The sequence below is a fragment of the Staurois parvus genome, unplaced genomic scaffold (assembly GCF_062004578.1).
Source record: "Staurois parvus isolate SC_StPar_1 unplaced genomic scaffold, SC_StPar_1.0 ptg000352l, whole genome shotgun sequence".
In the NCBI taxonomy this organism is placed as follows: domain Eukaryota; kingdom Metazoa; phylum Chordata; class Amphibia; order Anura; family Ranidae; genus Staurois; species Staurois parvus.
The window spans coordinates 2,370,852-2,393,867 of NW_028318148.1; positions in this window are offsets into that span (position 1 = coordinate 2,370,852).

Sequence of the window (23,016 nt, forward strand, 5' to 3'; positions counted from 1 at the left end):
TAGGAGGGAGAGTCAGAAGTCAGGGTAGGGGAATACCATAGAATCACTATGGAGTGAAACATCTTAGAGGGCAGAGGTTTAGGTGGCTCTGTTCACCGAATGGATAAAAGAACCTTTAGCCTTCGTTTGCACTTAGGGTTGAACAGGAGGCAGCTGAGCAGCATTTTTACTGCTCCCTCTTATGCAGCATAGGCAGCGGCAGAATTGGAAGTATGTATATATGCCGCAGCCATAATATCCTTGTTGTCTTGTTTGGACAATACTGCCCACTGAAGCCAACCTATCCTTTTGAATAGGGGTGATCCACAACCGCCTCTTCATCTCCTGTGAAGTGCCCTCTGTATATGAGTCCTTACTGACTGTGGATTTTACAATGGAGTGCAGATTCCTTCCTCTTTTCTATGTGGTATGTCCTGTTACAACTGAACTAAACTGAACTGAGCAACTGAACTGAATTATACAGCTTTACAGAGCCATCACTACTGTTCCACAATACTCGCTGTTGATTTTAGGCTTCTCTGTGAGTTTTTATGTCTTGATCCTCTACCGCCTTTCTGACCTTTTTTCCATCTCTCCTCATTTGTTGACACAAGTGATTAAAGCAACAATTCCTTCATTAACCAATTATTAATACCTTCAACAAAAAAATGAAGTAATGCTTACCCTATAAACAGCATAGGGCTTGTCAGGGGCACAGAAATAGTTGTCATCTCTTTAGGCATTCATTAATTCCCATTTACCAGCCTGAGGCTAATTCTATGATAGAATAACACAGAGCACTGAACCCTTTATGCTGAGCGACAGTTATAGTAAATATCTTGCATTCAAATATTTAGATTAATTGCCTCATGAACGGAGCTTAGTTTTGAGGGGATGAGAGATGGACCAGGTGGTTCGGCTGTGCTGACTCTTTAGAATTCAACCAGAAATGCATTGCTCCACAAACCGGCTTCTATATAATAATCAATACCAGCTATTGTATGTCTACTTAAGTTTGATGTAGAATGTACAATGCATACAATGTTTCATATTCTGAACAACCAGGAGACCTAGAAGGTCATTCATCCTTCATTTCCACATTTCCTATTTTAATTGTTTAGGTGGCATTTTGCATCTGAAATGGAAACATTCTAAACTGCAGACAACAGATGTATTTCTTGCTGGCTGTTCTGAAAATGAGAGGTACATTGTAGCCATGTATGAAATATTTACATTTAAACATTCTATGGCTGGCCACCCAACTAGCTAAATGCCTTGAAACGCAGACTGTGTGTTCTTAGGTTCCAGCACTGCCATCTTCCAAACTTCTACAGCTCTTCTCATACACACTGCAACATTAGCAGAAGTCAACCCAGCATAGAAACATATGACAAGAAACTATGTTGTCTGCCAGAAGCATTGTGATAAACCAACTATATCTGAATATTGATGCTAAATTCTGCAGACTGCAGGTACAGCCGGTGTTCAAGGCAGAGTCAGAGACAGACTAGGTCGGTAACAGAAGATCAAGCAGGAACTAATATCAGAAACATAGTAGACCAAACAGCAGAGCACTTGCAATCTGGCCATGGGCAGAGTTCCTAAGATTAATGAGTCTGCGCACATGAATGTTCCTTTTCTGACAGGCAGTGTGAGAGTTACCATCATTCTGGCAAGCCAACTGAGCATTTAAGTCTTTACACACACACTACAGCCACCACCACATGGTTTAGTGGAAGCACCCTCCACAGCAAGTTGTTGTGCTGCTGACCTTCCCAAAAATGTATGTATGACTCATGGTTGTGCCCAGACATGAGTGCATTAGAGTTTACACTGTGGTAGCTGCTACAAAAACTGCACACTTCTTCACTTGTTAGAGCATTTAGAGATTGGTAATGCAAAAGAAAAAACAGAACAAGAAATGTTTCTAGGCAAGGGACTACAAAACTGGCAAAAGCAATAGTCAAATAAAAGGATTTCACAGTGAAAAAATAGTTCAGATAGTAAAATGAGAACTTACAGCTGTAGGTGTAGCCATCTCTTCTGCTTCCTGGAGATTGTGTTATAGAGCTAACTCCACCCAATGAAAGGTCTGAGGGGTATATTGTAGTGTGCTGGAGTATTTTATTTAACCTAGCAGACATACCCATAATGCCAACTATCCTAAGTACAAGTTACGATTTGTTAGATGACATGTCTTTGATATGTCTTCGTCCTAGCAGGTCAAATGTGTTTTTTTATCCCTCTGCCTGGACCTTTTAATATACGCATGTTTGCTGTCTAACTGAGTGGTATCTTCTTCTACATTACTGTAGCTACGTTTTAGAAAGGTAACTCCATTACAGTAAGAGTTATGGAATATGAATGGAATTTGAGATGTATGAGAGTTCAGCTTTGGGACAATACCCCAGACTCACCAATGTGTATTTCTTAAACTGCACTCCAGATCATTTGTATCATGGCATTTTATGAAATGCCCTCATCAGAAGTTTTTTGAAGACATTGGCTAGTTGAGGTTTATGATAGAACTGCATTCCTTCTGTCTTGGACTGCATTTTGTCAAATGTATCATATCATAGTATCATAGCTGGTAAGGTGGAATAAAGACACCAGTCCATCCAGTTCAACCTGTGTGGAAGTGTGTACTCATGTCAAAAACTCATATCCCATATTCCTGTATATTGAGTTATTTGACTGCCAAGTAGCTAGGGGGAGCTAGACACCAATGGTTAGACAAGGGCTGAGCAGCAGCCCAGGTGTAATAGCCAGAGAGGGGTCAAATTGTGGTCAGGGCTGAGAGGCTGTGCATCCCTGCCCCTCTGGAATTTCCCCTGCTCTAGGGCTTTTGGAGGAGTGGCTGGTTGCACTCTTGAGGGACCTCAGCCAATCCCCAACAGAAGGTTGTAAAGGGGTGGGGACACCCTTAAAATGTTGGTGCATGCTCAGTAGGTAGCAGGGACAGTTCGGGTGGAAGACAGAAAGAAGGATGTGAGGCTGAAGGAAGGAGGCTGCAAGGAGGCCCAGTGGGATGGGATTTACCTGCAGAGCTGGAAAGGAGGAAAGCTCAGAGCTCATCCGCCCCCTGAGAGAGGACCACCTGTGTGGCAGGGAAGGCGCGGCCCAGCTTATAGGCCTAGTATCAGCCACCAACCCACAAGCGGTACAGGAGAGGATCTGAGTACACCTACCCCCCCTTGGTGGATAGCGGAAGGAACACTCTAGTGGAAAACCAGATTAGCCACCTACCAGTGACTGTTCATCTCTTAAAGTGACAGGAACCGGACCCCCTGTTCAGGGATACCTCCAGATTGCTGTGTGAAGAGAATAAGTTCATCTAGAGTCTGGGGTGGTACACTAAGGAGACACTGGCTAGCTCTCCAACAGAGACTGTGCTGCAGAGAAGGCTTGTAAATAGTTCCAGTAAGTTGTCTTCAGTTTATCAGTACCCTTGGGCATCCTGTACACCCCTAACCCTATCCCAGTTTAAAATCCCCTAAATAAAACAACAAAACCAAAGCTCAAGGACTGATTTCTGTCTCTGGATGCAAGCTTTTTGTGAAGATGTGTGATGCTTGACTGTGCAGAACTATAAGGGGACCCAGATCTTCTAGCGAATCCTAATTGGGTAGTGATACACTAGCAAAGAAATATGATTCTAATCTGACAGTTTTTGTGACAAACTTGTGCATTTTGGAGAAAATAAAGGAGGAAATTATGTTCAATACCGCTTCCACATTCTCTCCACACAGTCTGGGGTTTGTCAGACCTCACTACACATCACACATAACTCTAAGCCTAAAACAGACAACATCAATTGAATTTCCGGGCCAAACTCAATTATGCATTAAGGAATAACATTTTAATTCTCTGCATATAAAGAAAGTCATCAAGATAAATTTAATTAGATAAGACAATACAACTCAAAGTTTATGTGCTTATCATCATCTTGTTATACTTATCAGTCTTCAGCAATGCAAGGCCTGATGTGTAAGCTACATGACCACTTAGATTCCCACTCAGAAACTTGCCACTATCATTCTTGGGATTTAAACACTGCAAACAAGTTTAAAATACATGCTTCCCTTAATGTCCCTGACCCCACTTTTAACCAAAATTTTAATCTGAATCTAACCCTTAACCTTCATCCCTAAAACTTAAAGTAGAACTATAAGCAAAACTTTTTTTTCCTTTGGGATAGAATAAGGGAAGGTTATAACTGCTGTCAGTTTATTTTTTGCCATTGGAGAGATTTACCTTCACTTCCCACTGTCCCATAGCCAAAACAGGAAGTCAGAGGAAATCCCTGCAAATTAAGGTAACTCTTGGGGACCCCCAGGTCACCAGAACTAGTGTCCCCATTGAAAGATTTCCCCTCTAATGCTTTTCTGGGGACAGCCCCAAAATTTGGGATTTTCTATTACTTTCACTTTAAATGCTAATGGTAAACAGGACCAAAAGGGAGGGCGAATCTCCCTAAAGGGGGGAGGAGTGTCACATACAACAATCAAAACTGACAGGTGTTCTAATCCATCTCCACTCTCCAAAAAATACATTTGCCTTTAGTTGTACTTTAAGTTTTAAGTCTTACCCTTCCTTTAATACTTAAATTGACTGTAAACCCTCACCTTAAAACAACCCATTCATTTTAAAATAGAAATGAAAGGCAAAATATTTGTGTATAGATATACAAAATTATATACACCTTTTTTCCATTTTTTTATAGGTGAATACATGTCCTCTGTTCTTAGCTGCATGATAGCTGGGGAGGAGAAACATCAGTACACTGATCTTCCCAGTTCCTAGCATAGCTAGAAAACTGACTATGCTGTGCTCTCATGCCTGGCGTGGTCAGTTGTCAATAGGAAAGCAAAGGGATTGGAAGGATCACCAGGTATTTTACCCAAAGGAAGCAATATAAAGAGAATAGGATAATTTTTCATACAAGTACATGGTACAGTAGACACATAGCAGGAATATGAAACATTGGGTTTATATATTCTTTAACTCTTCATTTAACCATAATAATTGACCACAATTAGCATGAAATTGTATGTACAGTAAAGCTATTTTTTAGTTTTGGATAGTACAGGAGAGGGCTAAATCCCCTATCAGTTTAGCTATTGATGTGTTCTGCCAGGAAGATTTATTTTTAATCCTATGTTGGAGATGCAATAGAAAGTGAGAGTAATTCCCATCTTAGGCCCCTTTCACATGGACGTTCCATCTCTCCGTTTTTCATCCATCAACGGATGGATGAAAAACAGACAGCAAGGCATTCCTATGGACAAACAAATTGAAACAGTTGATCATCTATTTATGTCAGTTTACATCTGTGTCTGTTCAGGTTTTTTCTAAAATGTAACAAGTTTCTATTTTTGTTCCATTTAAAAAACGGAATGTTGACCTAAATGGATGTAAATGGATGTAAACGGACAATGGCCTGCTTTCGCATCCGTTTTTGCATTGGTTGCATTAGGAGCAAGCACCGTCCGGTATCAGCAGCAGGGATGAGTCATTGGTTGTTAAAAAGCCAGCACCAGCAGAATGTAAACCAAAGAGATGGACATCTTTTAAAAAGTGAGGTCCCCCCCCCCCAATCCATACCAGGCCCTTTAGGTCTGGAATGGTTTAGGGGTCCTTTAGCCAAAAATAAAAACAAATGGAGTGCAGCCCCCCCCCCCCCAAAACCCATGTCAGTTCCTTATCCCAGCATACAATCTGACAGGTCAGGAAAGGGGGGGGGGCATGTGTACAGCTCCCCCTGAGTCTGGTGGCCTTTAAATTTATTTGAAATAACTGAAAATAACACTTAGGCCTCATTCACATGGCCATACCTACTAGAAAATCAGTGTGAAAGGCCATCTTCACCTGCAGGGGATGTACAGGTGTTCTGCAAGCAGTAGTGTATAGATGGCACGTGTGGGTGGATAAGCCTAGCACATGTATTGGTCTATGGGCAATACAGGTATAAATAAGTTCCACAGGTTCCCTGGAAATGGACCACACATTGATGGCAGCTCCCCAGGGACTGAAGTAATCTCTGCAGTGAAACAAAAACAACAGAGGGCACCGATCTGGGTGTAGCATAAAAATACAAGTTTATTAAAACATAGTGGCAACTCACATTTAAGTAGAATGTAAGCGAATATCACTTTAAGGCTGCTGTGGTACTACTGCATCCAGGAGTGGGGCAAGGCATCCCAAGAGATCACCACTTAGACAGGAACACAGAGCTGCCAGAGAAATCTGGAGGCTGGTGTCAATCAGTAAGCCGTGAAATGCAGGGTCTCACAGGGAAGTGATGTCAACACCAAGCTCCTTTCTCAAAGCCTCAGGTGTTCTCTGCAGATTTACACAAGCAGCCCGGTCAAATCGATCATAGGTGACTGGGTGCATGGACCTGCACAGATCTCAAAACGCATCCCGGAGTGCACATCTGTGTGTGCCCGATGCACAGATCAGAATAATTCAAACAGTCTTCCTGTACAAGTTTGCACAGAACAACTGTGCATTCAATGTAGGTGAAGATGGCCCTCTGCATGAGGGTGTAGATAGGTACACCTATGTGAATGAGGCCTTAACACTCAAATCTGGACTCTGTGTTCCCCTCCTGGTGAACCCCCTTGAGGTCCCTACTGGCAGCATATGCTTTTTCTTAAAACTTTTTCGGATTTCTTCTGACCAGTAATGTATTTTTCAGATATATTTTAGTCAGTCAAGTAATTTTTAGTCCTTTTCCTCCTTGGTCCTCTATCAGTGGTGGATGGTCCTAGATGAAGCAGAGCTCAGCACTGATATGATGACTTCACTCTACTCTCTGTTTAATACAGGACACTCTGTGTATTGATGCACATTCATCAAGATACATTTAATTTGAGTTGTATTGTCCTAATTTGCAAATCCTGTTCTAAATGTCTAGGATAAGGATGTCATGTGACGAGGAAGAGGTACTGCAGAGGACTAAAGATGAGTATTGCAGCTACAACTGTTTTTTTCAGACAATTAAATATAAGCTATCACTTAAACCCCAAACCTAACATTACCGCTAACACTAAATTTACTGCAAGCTGTGCTTACCTTGTCCCTGTCCCTTGGTTGAAAATGGTAAGTAAGCATGTTCACAGTGTTAGCTGAAAGAACATCGACAGAGCTTGGCTGGCTGCTAGTGCTCCCCTAGTCTGATTTGTCTTGCTGCTTAGAGTTCTGCTTGAAAATGAGCCTTAACCTTCTTCCCCACTTTAGAAATCACCAGCACTTATCAGCTTTTGGGATTACATTCATTGGAACAAGTGCGTAATAGCCCTCGGTGCCAACAAAAACAGTCAGTGGGTTCTGACATATTAACCTAACAATGTAATTTCAAAGAAAGACCCCACCTGTTCAACAGCCTAGGTGAACAGTTGAGCAGCAGTGGGGCTTAATATACTCCATCTACCACATGACAGCACTCTGGCTGGACAATTGGCATATAAGTACCAAGAAAAGCATTGTGGGAGGCCAGGGGTAGCATATCTTGTAACCAAATGTTATGGATCTTCAATGAGGGTACTGCAGCAGATCAAGGTAGTGGCATCAATGGTGGGCACCTGCTATAAAGCAAGAACAGCATGGTGATTATTATTTTTTCAATGGTCACATAACATGTTTGTTTAAACACACCTCAAATATGTAAATTATGAGAGTTTTTGATTCTTTGTTTTTATAACATAATGGAAAACTAAGTGGAGTAATGCAAAGATAATTTACAAACATATAATAAGCTACTTTACATTGACAAGCAAATCTGAAAATTAAGCAGAAACTGCAGAGAAGAATTATCTAGAAAATTCATAAGAGCATACGTCTTTATAATTTGTCATATTCACTTTTTTATCTATGTATTTTATTTTCTTTGCTCAATATGTGTAGTTGTGTTCTGACTCAATTGGCTGCCAAGCGGTCCTTCCAGCCCAGAATAAATGGGATTATGTGCACTATAGAGCTCTAGTAGATGACTTACTGTAAATGATACAGAACATATGGAGTGCCATTAGTGCTGTTGGGTTTTCCTGGAAATCCTATGTATACATGTGATAAGGGAGCAGCTGTATAGGATCTGGGCAGTAATGAGCTCCCAGACCACCAACACAATCCCAATTTTGTTTAGTAGCCCTGGGCTTTTTCTTTGCATCATTGCAGCTTTTAGAAAGTGATATTAGCTGGCTGATGTATAGCTTACATGGCCACTTTCGAATGTGAGCTGCTATTTGTGCCTGCAGGATCTTCTGAAAATGTGCGCAAGGGCACCAGCTGGGGTGAAGTGGTTGTTGTTGTTCTATATTTATAGACCAGAAGTAACCACTGTAAAAGTCAATGGACTTAGCAGCAAGGAGACTGTGAAGTCATAATAGCTGGTCCATATGTGTATTACCAGGCATCCTTCAGAATGCCATGTTTATAAATAATAAAAGTGTTCCATATTCTTTGTTGGCTGTTAGGGTGAATCAGCCAGGAAACGCACAGTAATAGACTCAATATATGTAAAAGCCTAAGCCCTGTTTCATACTGAATGCGACATTGAAATTGTGTTACTTCACTTGAAGTAGTGCAATTTCAAAGCCTCCAACCGGTGCAATTTAAGGTGCAAGTTTCCTGACATCTGTGTGACTTCATGCACAGATGTCAATGCAAGTCACACTTGCAATCGGTGAAAATAGTGCAGGAATGATTTTCAAAATTGGTTCAACTCCAACGTTGTAGTTGCATCGATTTGAACAGTTCCATTGCCAACAATAGGGTGTGACTTGTCATGTGATTTGGAACTGTCAAATCATGACAAATTGCACCAGTGTGAACCATAGCTAAAGGAGAGAGAAAAAAATTCAAATCTACCTTTTTCTTGAAAAATCTTAGGAAGAATTAGAGACATGTGCTCCCTTCATTGGCCTGAGAGTAATGAAAAGGGGCTGGAAAACACAGCTGTACAGGGGTCCTTTACCATGTACAATGGTATCACCAGGACCCACTTCCTCCACAAATAGCCACCCATTGAGATGCATTAAATGCAGGTGTGCTCTTGGGGTTTTGTATGGCACCCGCATGTGCACTGACATATGCTCAGAACACAGACTGTATGCATTTGGAGCATATGTCAGTGCACGTGCGGGTGTCTTACAAAACCTCAAGAGCACAACTGCATTTTACTTTATGCAAATCCTGACACAGTTGCATAGAACCACCTCTTCTTATGCAGTTCAAAGGGTGGCTATATGTGATGGTATCGGAACCCGGGAATGTCATTGTATAAGCTCTGCATGCTGTAAAACCCCTGTATGGCTGTGTGCATGAGGCCTTACACATGTGCTGTGTATGAGAAGTACAGTAAATACAAGAGGCCAGCTGTTTCTTCTGTCTAAATTTGACAAACATAGTTACAAAAAAAGGGGGATTTTGCTGATGGAAAAAGATTGACTTTACAAAGAGGAAAACCACTGCATTTCAAAGAAATATATAAACGCATGTATATCAAAGCATAATGGATTGCGTTACGGTCTACAATATCTTTTGAAATGACTGTCATATTCAGTGTAAACAATCTACTCTCTTTTTGAAAGGGTTATCTTCAGAACATACAAGGACTATCTATTATGTTTTTATTTTGACAGTAGGCACACAAATGAAGTTTCCCAGAATTCTTTTTTTCAAAGCAGATCACATTTATTTGCATATATTGCCAGGGTGTTACCATTTCATTGCTGTACTCCAGCTGATCCAGTATTACATTCATTTTTTTTATTATTATTATTTTATGGCTTTTGTTTTTATTTTTTCGTGAATGTCAGAAAAGTAAGAAAGCAGCAGTGGAAATAAACCTGTTTTCTGAAAGTTATGATGACTCTGTTCAGTAGCTTATTTTCAACACTGTAAGGAGGGGAGACTTTGAGGCTAAATTTTTGGTGAAGGTAAAAGGGAATTAAAATTTGTTTCTAAATCAAATTTGATGTGTTTACTCCAGCAGACATAGGACTATTGCCTGCTATAGCTCATAATGACGTTTACAGTAGACTGGCCTGCAGTTATCTCTCTGCAGTCGTACAAGGCAGTATAACATAGCATCTCAATGTAGTCTATCTCTAATGCAACCATACAGCACTCTACAACTATGCTATTTAAGGGAGGATACCATCTTATTAATGCCAAGCTCACACCAATCCATGTCTGCTTTTGTTTTTTTTAGAGCATTCTTTATTGCCCATTGTAGCTACTTGAAACTTGATTTCATTATGCATTGCAGTGTATTTTGGTGTGTTTTGATGCATTAATATGTATTAATGTGTAAAGCATTTTGTAAATCATTAGTACTTAACCTGGAACACCTATTTTAAATTTCATTTAAACTGGTGGTGAATTTACTTACCTTTCCACATAACAAATCTGCATTTTTATTAATTTAGGTAATGGAAATAAATAGACTATATAATTTTTTTATTTGTAGGCACGGTTTGAAGAGAGATCTAATGGAGATCACAACCAGAAGTGACGGGTGTACTCTAAGTCCCAAAGCACAGAAGCCCCATCCCCAAGCAGAAGTGACAAGTGCGTTCCACCATTTGGACTCCATGGCCTACCTATCTGGCCACACAGCAAAAACAAGCTGCAAAAAGTCCCCTTATTTGTCCTCTCTCCGTCTAATCAATGACATCCAGCAAGGTAAACAATGAAAAACTAGAGACAGAGGGTCGCAGGCACATAAAAATATAGACACGGATGGGAATGGATTTATTTGAGTTTGTTAGCTAGGCAGTAATGTGTTCATTTATGGTTATTCAGTTGACCTTTTTTGACTTCTGTGAAATTCTGAAATTGAACTTCCAGGCTTGATGTTATATAACTTTGAGAAGCCAGAATATAGGTGTATGTGTGCATCTAGGTACAATATGTCATCTATTTCACTGAAAAGCTACACCCAGCTTTTAAATTTCCCATTTACTTGGTTTTTTCGCCATTCCAAATCCTCTTCACGTCACTGTTAAATGCACAAGGTGATTGATGACCAGCAACATCTCAGCCTGTGTCGATTGCATACAGATTAATTCATCCTACTGAGCCTCTGCATGAAGAGTACAATCTGTTAAAGTGATATATTTTATATGCAAGAAGCAAACTTTCACTGAGTTTTATTTTCATTCTAAAGAACAAAACAAGTAGACTGGCATTAAAGGGAGCCCCGTCAATTTTCTCTGAAGTAATATGAATAATTGGTCTAATGGATAAAGGTGGAATAAATTGGGAACCAGCCAGCTATATTCTTCTTGCCATCTTTTCAGACTGCTGCATTCCTTCATAGGTTTTCAGTGCTTCTCTATGTAATAGAGAATGCAAATCACATGCTTATTTCTTTTTCTTTATTTTACTCATTGATACAGCTTTGACATATTCTGGAGTGGTATCCCCACCACAATCAAAGAGGGCTGCCATTAGAAATCATGTGCGATGTGCAACATCACATTCCAAGAAGCAAGTAGGGGTGGTGTGCTCGAACCAGGGAATGCACCGGCCAGGGGCGGACTGACCATTCGAGCTCTCAGGCACTGCCCAAGGGCCCGGGGTCAGTAGGGGGCCCCGTGAAATGCCCCTGGTACCTTTTATAGGCTTTTTTGGGTGTGCTTTGAGTGTGGGCAAGGACAGAGGGGCCCCATGATCCCCTATTGCCCGGGGACCCCATGAGTTGTCAGTCCGCCCCTGACCCCACCCCAGTATCTTCCTATTAACGTAAGTACCCCTTGATGCCTGGTGTCTCCTAATACAATGTCAAAGGCAGCTGCAAGCTCAGAGGCTGGGAGTTAACCCCACCTCTGTGCACACATCCCTGCTTCGGGGGCCCCCTCCCACCCCTGAAAAGGGGAATTAAAAAAAGATGACTTTCCCTGGAACTGGAAAAGGTGGAACACTTCAGTATTTGCAGAAAATTGAAGAGGTAAATCTTGCCCCATATTCCACCAGCAAACGTGCTGTGAGGCATCCAATAGGATGCTTAACAGTACATACATCCCTCCTATCTTCTCCTCCAATGCCAATCCATGGTGGAGGAAGGCAGAGGTATGCTTGGAGGGATGGGTAAGCAACAGGAGAAATTTAGCCCCTTAAAAAGGGGCAGACTCCACCTGCGATCCATTTGCTCAGCAGGGGATCTGTTTGCTGATCCCTGTTGAACAGGCGGATGACAAGTCCATGTCCACTGCACTTATGCAGAACAGGCATGGACACAACCCTCTTTCCTCTATGGGAGGTCAGATGTAAACAGACCACCTGTCTGTTTACACCCGACTGCAATCCGATCTGCTGAACAGAAGGTGAACAGATCTCCATCCGTCTATTTTAAGCCAATCAGATTGGATGTAGGCGAGTGTAAATGGACATATGTCCAATTACTCCCACAGCTCCATAGAGAGGAATAGAGGTTCTGCTCGGGTCCACCTGAAAAATGGACAGGCAGACCTGATAAACTGATGCATAAATATGATTTTCACTAATAATCATTTAATTAAACTTCATGCAAACTGGGGGACGTAGAAGAATAAGCTGGTAAGGGCAGATAGAAGCAGCTAGAGGCATGGTTGCAACTTTATGCAGAGATACTGAACAACATAGCATATCAATCTGCCCAAAGAGCTCAGGGACACTGTATCCTTCAAAGATACCAGATTTTAAAATACACTGCTCAAAAAAATTAAAGAAACACATCAGATCTCAATGGGGAAAAATATCATGCTGGATATCTATACTGATATGCACTGAGTAATGTGCTAGGAATGGAAGGATGCCCCATCGTTTGATGGAAATGCAAATTATCAATCTGCAGAGGACAAAATTCAAAGACACCCCAAAATTCAAAGTGAAAAAATGATGCAGCAGGCTAGTCTATTTTGCTGAAATTTCATTGCAGTAATTCAAAATGGTACTCAGTAGTTTGCATGGCCCCCATGTGCTTGTATGCATGCCTGACAATGTCAAGGCATGCTCCTAATGAGACAACAGATGGTGTTCCGGGGTATTTCCTTCCAAATCTGGACCAGGGCATCACTGAGCTCCTGGACAGTCTGAGGTGCAACCTGGCAGTGTCGAATGGACCGAAACATGATATCCCAGAGGTGTTCTATTGGATTTAGGTCAGGCGAGCATTGGGTTCATTCAATTGTATCAATTCCTTCATCCTCCAGGAACTGCCTGCATACTCTCGCCATATGAGGCCGGGCATTGTCGTGCACCAGGAGGAATCCATAACCCACTGCACAAGCGTAGGGTTTGACAATGGGTCCAAGGATTTCGTCCCAATACTTAATGGCAGTCAGGGTACCATTGTCTAGCCTGTAGAGGTCTTTACATCCCTCCATGGATATGCCTCCCAAGACCATCACTGACCCACCACCAAAAAACGGTCATGCTGAACGATGGTACAGGCAGCATAACATTCTCCACTGCTTCTCCAGATCCTTTCACATCTGTCACATCTGTCACATGTGCTCAGGGTGAACCTACTCTCATCTGTGAAATGCACAGGGCACCAGTGGTGGACCTGCCAATTCTGATGTTCAATGGCAAATGCTAATCGAGCTCTATGGTGCTGGACAGTGAGCACAGGGCCTACTAGAGGACGTTGGGCCCTCAGGCCACCCTCATGGAGTCTGTTTCTGATTGTTTGGTCAGAGACATTCACACCAGTGGCCTGCTGAATGTCATTTTGTAGGGCTCTGGCAGTGCTCATCCTGTTCCTCCTTGCACAAAGGAGCAGATACCGGTCCTGCTGATGGGTTAAGGATCTTCTACGGCCATGTCTAGCTCTCCTAGAGTAACTGCCGGGCTCCTGGAATCTACTCCATGCTCTTGAGACACAGCAAACCTTCTGGCAATGGTACGTATTGATGTGCCATCCTGGAGGAGTAAGACTGCCTGTGCAATCTTTGTAGGGTCCAGGTATCGCCTCATGCTACCAGTAGTGACACTGACCCTAGCCAAATGGAAATCTAGTGAAAAACAGTGAGAAAACATGAGTAGGGAAAAAAATGTCAGTGGCCTCCACCTGTAAAACCATTCCTGTTTAGAGGGTTGTCTCATTGTTGCCCATCTAGTGCACCTGTTGTTAATTTAACACCAAAGCAGCTGAAACTGATTAACAACCTCTTCTGCTACTTAACTGACCAGATCAATATCCCAGGAGTTTAATTGACTTGATGCTATACTGCGATTAAAAAGTGTTCCTTTCATTTTTTTGAGCAGTGTAGTTAGGTGGGACACTTCAAAAGGTATCAAAAAGATAATGCAACAATCGCTGATGATCTGGAGACATAGCAAATAAAGTGGCTGCCACTTCACAGTGTATGGTGTGTAGTATGAGAACACAATAACCTCCAGCATTGGTGTAAGTAGCCACAGTAACCCTCCCTGATCGGAGGTCAGTGGCTAGCAGTAACAATAATCCCCCACCTTCGCAGCACTGGTGGTCATGGCTCACTGTAACACCCCCCCTCCAACATTGGTGATTTGTGGCTAGCAGGAACAATCTCCCTCCCCCTTCCCAGCCTTGGTGGTCTTGGCTGGCTGTAAAAAATCCCCCCCACAACATTGGTGACCTGTGGCTGGCTATAAAAATCCCTCCCACTCCCAGCACTGGTGGTCAGTGGCTGGCTGTAGCAACAATATTAATAATAATCTCCCTAGCATTGGTTTTCAGTGTTTACTTACCTGAACACACTCTCCTGCACCAAGCTCTCTCCCAGTCAAGCTGGGACTATAGTTCAGCGGTCAGGTGGAGATGATTCCAGCTGTCAGTTCCAGATTATATCAGTAATGGACCGCAGAGAGTGTTCCAGCACCCAATACACTGTTGCCACTCTACATATTACTGGCAGTTGCACCGGGGCACCCTCAAAATCAGTGGTGCCTATTATAGACTGCCCTTCCCAAGGTATGCCATTGACACAGGCAGCCCATGCTGAGCTCAGCCCTACCTGCTGATCCAATGGGACTCTGTATAGGAGTATTGATTGTACCCTCCCTCCCCCCCATCGGTGGCTCTGCGGTCATACACTATTATCATCATCACACATTTGTATATCTCTGAAATGTTCTGCAGTGATGTACAGAGAACAATGAACTTTTTCAAATAAATCTCTGCACCAGAGGTGCTTACACTCTAATGTCCTCACCACAGTCACATACTGTTATTATCATCATCATAATACATTTAGATAGTTCTGATATATTCCACAGTGCTATACAAAACATTGTATCATTCACATCAGTCTCTACAGCAGAAGATTTCACACTCCCAATTTTAGAACACATATTTAGGCAGTTTTTAGATGGATAATTTAAGTATGTAAACCCCCACAAAAACATGAAGAGGAAATGAGGATAAATGAACTCCAGTGATGAAAAGCTTATTTAAACTATGTTCTGACATACAGCTCTGTATGGGACTGAGCCTTTTAACTGCCCATGGATCTCATTACTAATGGAGTAGAGCGCTCTTGTATGAAATAGCCTGACCCCTAACTCTGCAGTACTTTACACTTCTGTAATATGTCTTGTCACCATGACAACCACTTTCCCCCGATAAATTAAAATTTTCACAGTAGCAGGAATTTTATTGAGGTCTATAAAAACAACAAAATGGCAAGTGGGAAAGTGTGGATTGTTATACCTAGGCTACCAGTTGCTAGAGTTATAGATGGATGGAGTCATATATTTTCAGACATAATGGCAAAGGAATTGAGAGAATGCACAATTTCTACCATGATTTCTCTGCTTACTTGGTATTGCTGTGGGAGGTGATGAAGTTCCTTATTCTTTTCCTAAATACATTTTAAAGAATACTATTACCTAGTCACATAGTGCTCCTTGACTGATCCAATTATATGTATAAGGGGCTTTGGCAGGTTAAATACAAAACCTAAACTTAAAATCTTATCGCGCAATGGGTGTCAGTATATTGCCAGGAGTAAGTCAGAAACTGAATCAAGGCAAGATGTATTTTACATGCAGCATCACTAGGCTTAAAAAAAAACAAGAAAAAAGCCTGAAAAATGTAAAGCTAATGCAGCCATGGAATGTAAGAACTTGTGCATTTTATAATACTGTAATTCACGGGCTTAGATACAATTTAGCTGTAAGTGGTTTCTTAGCATTCTAAGTGAGGGGGCTGTGTAAATCGTAGAACTAGAAAGGAAGATATATAAAAGCAGCTCCTTTGGAAGGATAAGGTTCAGGTTTGCCACTATCATGAGTTTGAGATTGCATTCCTGGCAAATGTAAATGCGGATTGCAGAAAACTAAAAAAATTGTGCCACACTTTCTCCTTAATATACTAATATCCCCAACCTCATATGTATGTGTCATCAAATTACCACACAACCGTGTATATCATCTGTTCAATATGACAAAAAATAAACATAAAATAAAGTAATTGTTTTAAACCAATAAAAGTCCCATAAAAATAGTGCAGTCCTTATTCATTTTTTTTCCAATCAATATAGTGCCACCAATCAATAAATATCCAATATATATGCTCATATCTTCTCTCAATTTGTGCACCTTCACCAAGACATCCAATGTGCTCTCACCTGGAGCTTTTGACCTCACATATATAATGTTTTGTCAAATAGCGTTGATGTCCCTTTAATTGGATTTTGTAAAGATGTCTCCTGGATTATGATTCCCTCTTGTGGGTAGATCAAATCCTCTATGTACAACCTCCTCCTTCTAACTTCACAGTTTAGCATGAAGAAACAAATGGGCAAAACATAGTACTTTATCGTTTAAAACACCTTTATTCTAAAACAAAAAGGCCGAACAATGAGCCACTCACATTTCCTTGGAGCACCAGATACAGTCAGCATGTATAAAAGCAATATGTCCTGTGATATGAAGACATCTCCCTGAGGAAGCCACATGACCCTGTGGCATAACGCATAGGGGAGGGGCTTGATGACGTCACGACGCTCACGGTATCTGGCGGATTGATAACATGAGGACGCTGACTATATTATATAGGACATATTGCAAAAGCGCATCACAATTTTTGAATTTTCTGTTATATAGCACATTAATATGAGTATGTGTAAAGTGTGAGCAACTTTCACTGAGTAGAATATATTGGTGAGATATTGTTTAAGCTGGGTTTGAGCTGCTCACAAGGTTTCACTTATTTATTGCAATATGCGGATTGCCCCCTTTTTTTAACCCATAAAGCAGTGCAGGTACTTTGAACTATAGCCAGCCAGCAGGTTTAGAAGGGTCAGTAAGGGGAATTCTGATTGCTAGATCTTTGGGCAATCAACCCATTTTATTAGTTTATATTAAGGGCATTTATTTTAGTTTAAAATGTTTGGGGTTTTTTTGTTTCAGGGGTGGAATTTGGTGTTTTATTTTTTTTTATTTTATTTCTAAATTTGTTTTTATTTTATTTCTAAATGTTGATGGGGCCTTTTTTGAAGATTGTGTTGCTTAAAGTACAGTATTCACTTGTTAGTGACCATCTGTTCTTTCAAGCTGTCTTTTATTTCCAGCACCCTGTGCACCTAAACAGACATTTGAGCCTACGCTTACTATTTATAATTGTCCTGCGACTGGCCTGATGTTTTGTCATCTGCATTCTCTTAATTTTTATAGTAAAACACCTATACTCTTTGGGGTTGATTTACTAAAACTGGATCATACAAAATCTGGTGCTGCTGTACATGGTAGCCAATCAGGTTCTAACTTCAGCTTGTTCAATTAAAGGATACATTCACTTTTTAGACAAAAAATAATAAATGAACATTTTTTTGCAGGTAAAAAAATGTGAATTTATTATTTTTGTTTACAGGAGCCTGGAAAGCATTGCAACAGCAATCAGTAGATCGCTGATGCCATGCGGGTCTCCTGCTGACCTGTCTCAATATCTGCTTGTTGTACGGGATGTACGAGCAAGCAGATATTCTGACAGGAAGCTTCAATGAACTACCACGGTGCTGCACAGTGCCGTGGTAGTTCATTGAAAACTACAAGCCGACAGCCGCTAATGCTGTTGGGACTTGCAGTTCATTCATTTACGGAAGTCCGTGAATTAATGATGCAGCTGTGTGGGCGGAGGCCTCACTGTTTTAAAATTTGACAGATAGTACGGGGAGAAGTCTCCCCATACTATCTGTCAGAGGGAGGCAGCAGACGGCGACGGCGGCCGTGGGAACATGTTACATGTTCCACCCTAAAAATGTTACATGTTCCCAAAGGTGAACTTATCCTTTAAGCTTTGGCAATAAAACCTGGAAGCTGATTGGTTTCTATGCAGAGCAGCACCAGATTTTGCAGTCTCCAGTTTTAGTAAATCAACCCCTTTGTCTCTTGTACATTTTGGTCAATACTCCCACATTAAAAATGTCACATTGCTGGCAAGTTTTACACTTGTTGAGTAGGTGCAGTGTGGTGTGGAAGGCAGTGAACACACACAGAGTTTCATTTGCCGGAAATTATGTATTGAAAAATAGAGCTCAACTTGTACAAACATACCGAAAGAGAAGGATCACCATCCTGTTCCACTTACAACTGTTCACAGAGAGACAGTAGCCCGAAAACCCAAAGATGCTGACAGCATCTGCCGCAAGGTGCGTAATGCATTCTGGCTGGTCCATCCCAAAGGGAAAGTTCCTGAAGAAGTAGATATAGGCTCTACGCTCTCCCTGCTCCTCCAGAACCTTTAATGTTCAGCACTGTCCTTGCCAGACAGGGAATCTGTCCCTACACTAACCAATTGCATAAAGCATGCCAAACCTTGGGGTCAGAGTCTTAAGTAGACTCTGCCTGACTTAAGATGACCACTGAGGTCACGTGGGGCACAAGCATCCAACCAGATCCCTGGCCCATCTAGATTGCCACAGCAAACAAGTGCCAACTGCAGTGGAGATAACAGATTGAGCCTGCCTACACAGTTCTGTATCATCTGTGGTCTCTTAATTGTTAATTAGAGCTTGATAGAAATTAGGCAGAAACAGGACAGTTTTGCACCAGTGAGAACAGGGAGAGCCTCAGCTTACTACTGGACAAATTCTAGATGCTAGTCAAAGTGGGCCTAGTATGTAATCCAAGCTAATTGTATGGAGACAAATAAGTTCTACAGCAAAATATGCACCACAGGCTTCTGCTGTCTCTAAGACTGAAAATCCTACTGTTCTAAAACACCACATACAGCCTTAAGGCATTCCCAAGCATTTTATTTAAAGGATTTGTGTACTTTCATTGTTGCTTTTGAAGCCACATGAGAAGACCCTCACCTTTTTCTATGGATTTTTTAGTACATGTCCCCAATGGCCGTGCCCAGTTTTTTGGTTATTTTTTTGTTTTTGTTTTGTTTTATTTATGTCTTGATGGAGAAACAAAGATTTTTTTTTTTAACTTCAAGATGCTCTGGTGCTGGGCTTCTTACTCTTTTTTTATTTTTTTTTTACAGTAGTGTGCTTATAGGCTCTAAATATGGCCAGACTTGGATATTCTTTCCCCCTTCATAGGCTTCAGTGGGATTTGCTGCTAAGTTTGGGCCCACCGAATTTCATACAGGAGTCTCAAACCTGCTTAGCGATTCAAATCCTGGCAAGTTGACTGTAGGCTATGTTGTAAAAATGTGAATTGCAGGAAGAGGGATATTACCTAATGCAAAGTAAAAGATTCTATATTAATCAGTACAGGTGTATGCTTTTCATCTCCTTTGATTCAGTTCAGATTTGAAGGTAAGAGTCATATTGTGGAACATTTATGAAGCGGTGTTGATAATGCTGGCAAGTCAGCAGCAAGAAGAGCCTCTCCCTCCACTGTGCACAGGGTAATTACTCTGTCTGTCATTTCTCTCAATTGAATTCGGCACGTTGGATGGATTAAGCTAATTGAATATAATGTAGCTCTTCAAACCTCCTTCCATCTATTCATTTTAATTGGAAGCCATTGTAAACTATGCACTAATCTGTATTGACTAATGATGCCACAAAAGAAGACAATGGAGCTTTATGGAAGAGAATAGAGGTTAATGTGAAACAGTAGTTTTTTTGCAATGTCAGTAAAAAATTTTCTAATCTAAAGTGTTTATAGAGGACTTCAAAACCTTTTCCAAAAATGAAGTCATTAATCATATTGCTCCTTTCAAACACACAGATCATCTCTTACACCACTATGTCCCAAACGTCTGCAAGTCTTGTACCACTGTCATGACTTCTGCCATGTCCTAGTGCATCCTGGGATCATTACTGGAACCAATATTGTGACAGCTGCCTTTCAGTTGTGTCCTACTCCTCCTGTTATTACTCATTCAGAGATAAAATCTTGCTGACCTCCATAAGAAATATAGATAGCATCTGTCCACATATGGCAGGACCCTAGGCCCACCAAGGCAAGTAAAGGAGCTTGGATTGTAACATTGGAAATGCATTTTCAATTCTGCTCTATGGCACTGAAGGCAGTGAAAACATCATTTTATTATAAGGAAGTGAATGCCCTGTCCTTTTTGTCTGTATCCCATTGAAGAGATTTTCTTCCACTTCATGTTCAAGGGATACAACCAAAAATGAGAGGGAATTTCTTCAAAGTGCGAGGTCAGCTGTCACCAAAACAGGCGTGGGGTTCCTCTCAAAATCCATACCAGACTCGAAGGGCTTGGTAAGCATCGGGGGAGACCCCCACACTGTTTTTTTAAATAAGTTTTTAATGCTACTCTAAATATACAAATCGAATGCTGAAAATACAAAACGAATTCTGAAATTCCAAAAATGAATAGGTCCAACATAATATCGACTCAATATTATGTTGAACCAACTAGTTTTCGGAATATCGGAATTCGTATCTTTGGCATTCCTTTTGCATATTCAGAATAGCTGGTTGTTAAGGAGCGGGCAGCCGTGTTATCTTTAACAACCATGAATCATTTGCTGTCAGCAGGATTCCCTGCTGACAACAGAATGTAATGTACAGGATAGGTTTGCAGGAGAATATGGACTTTTTAGGCACCAATAGACCAAAATTTGTTTAAAAGAAGTACGGTATCTTTATTCAATAACAAGGACATATAGAAAGTCATAATAAGTAATTTGAAAACAATACACAATTTGCATAATGATCACCAAGGTACAGTTTGTTAGTTGTCATGGGCCAGGTAACCCCAATATGGAACAGTTGTAACTGTAGAAATCCAGGGGGTGCTTGAACCCAGGATAGCTTGATACAGCTTAAGTTCCAAAAACCACAGCCACACCAAGGAGCTCTGAGTGACCCAGAGGGAGAACTCTGTTGCACCAAGACAGATAGCCACGGTGCTTATAGCCTCACATCTGCCAACAGGAAGCACCCAACCTGGGCCAGCCCCCAAAACTCCCTTCCACCTGTACAAAAGCATATAAAACTCAAGAGGCATTCAAAAACAAAATTATTAAAAAATGATGTGAAAATAGAAATAAAAAAAACAACCAAAAAAACCACTACTAAATCGGTATCACATACTAGCAGCCCATCATGTCTTTAATTCCTACCATGTCTTTAATAGAACAGCAGATCCGACAAAGGATACATAACTGGTGGTTGTGTTACATTTAATTGCTCAATCAATAATGTTTCCCTTTATAGATTTTGTTTGTCCCAGTTACCTCCTCTAGGGTCTTTTGGAATTACCTCCGGGACTATAAAGGAAACAAAAGAGTTGTCAAACTTGTGGTACAAGTTAAGATGTCGGCTAACTGGGATGATCATCTTTTCATTCAAAGAAAAGTAGATATAGTCATTAAGTCTATGCCTGAATTGGTGAACAGTTTCACCAACATAAAATGTTCCACATTTGCAGAACATTAAATATATCAGTCCTTGTGTGCTGCAGTCAGCATGGAACCGGGGGATACATTTTTCACCGTTGGGAGGGTAAGCTGGGTACCAGTACTGACCTAGAGACAGTGGGAGCAATATCCACATCTGTAAATGCTTCTTGGTTGTTGCACTTTAATATGGTAGGCATATAGTGGCTGTTTTTCACTTTATCATGAAGAAAAGTAGCTCTATGACACACTAATTGTGTGTTGCTGGAATGAATCTTTGAATTTTTAAATGTCAACGTAGATTGTGATGAAGTGCATGTCTTTTGGTGGAACAGTAAAGAGGTTCTAGATTGCTTGAGAGCCCTGTTATATGCTTTCCACAAGAGGGACTTGCTGTATCCTTGCTGCAAAAGGGGTTGTTAAAGCTGTGCTGCTTGTGTCTTGAAATATGACAAGTGCGTACAAATGCGTCTGAGATGCACATACTGTGCATACGGAATGCTGCGTATTAATGCAGGTGGATGGATGCTCTCCACATGTAAAATTACATTTCCAGCTGTACTTTTATGATAGAGACTAGTGGCTAAACATATGTTGGAATCTTTAAAAATGTGTAAATCAAGAAACATAATGGTACTCAGTGAAGAGTACCTGCCACTGCCTATGCTATAACAAGGGTTATTGTTCATTTATTGTGATAGCAATACATTTTATTTAAAAAAATTAGAAGACAGTGTAAAACACATGAGATATTGTTACAAATGTCGAGTGAGAGCAATAATTCTAGTGCCAGACCTCTTTAACTCTAAACTGCTAACCGGTGAGACTTTTAAAGTGTCACCAATGGATAACACAGGCCAACACACATTTTGGTGCTTTAAATGTTAGACCTGTTCCTGGAAATATATGATCCACTGATTCCAAAAAAATGGCACTGGTTTTTCCCTATCAGCTCTATTTTTTTTAGATACAGCATAAAAGCCACACACCACTTTTCACTCTGGTTGCCCATTAAAAATCAGGATATTTTAATGTAGTGTTTTATTTAATCTCCTGGTAGCATAAAAGAAACACATGAAAATGTAGCCATAACCTGTACGGTGCTGTCTGCAAAAATGAAACAGTATGAGTGGCAATATACACACCTATATCGGGGGGGGGGGGGGGTGAGCAACCAGTAGATCGCAATCTACCAGTAGATCTCTGCCAGGACTGATAGATCACGGTCTGAGTT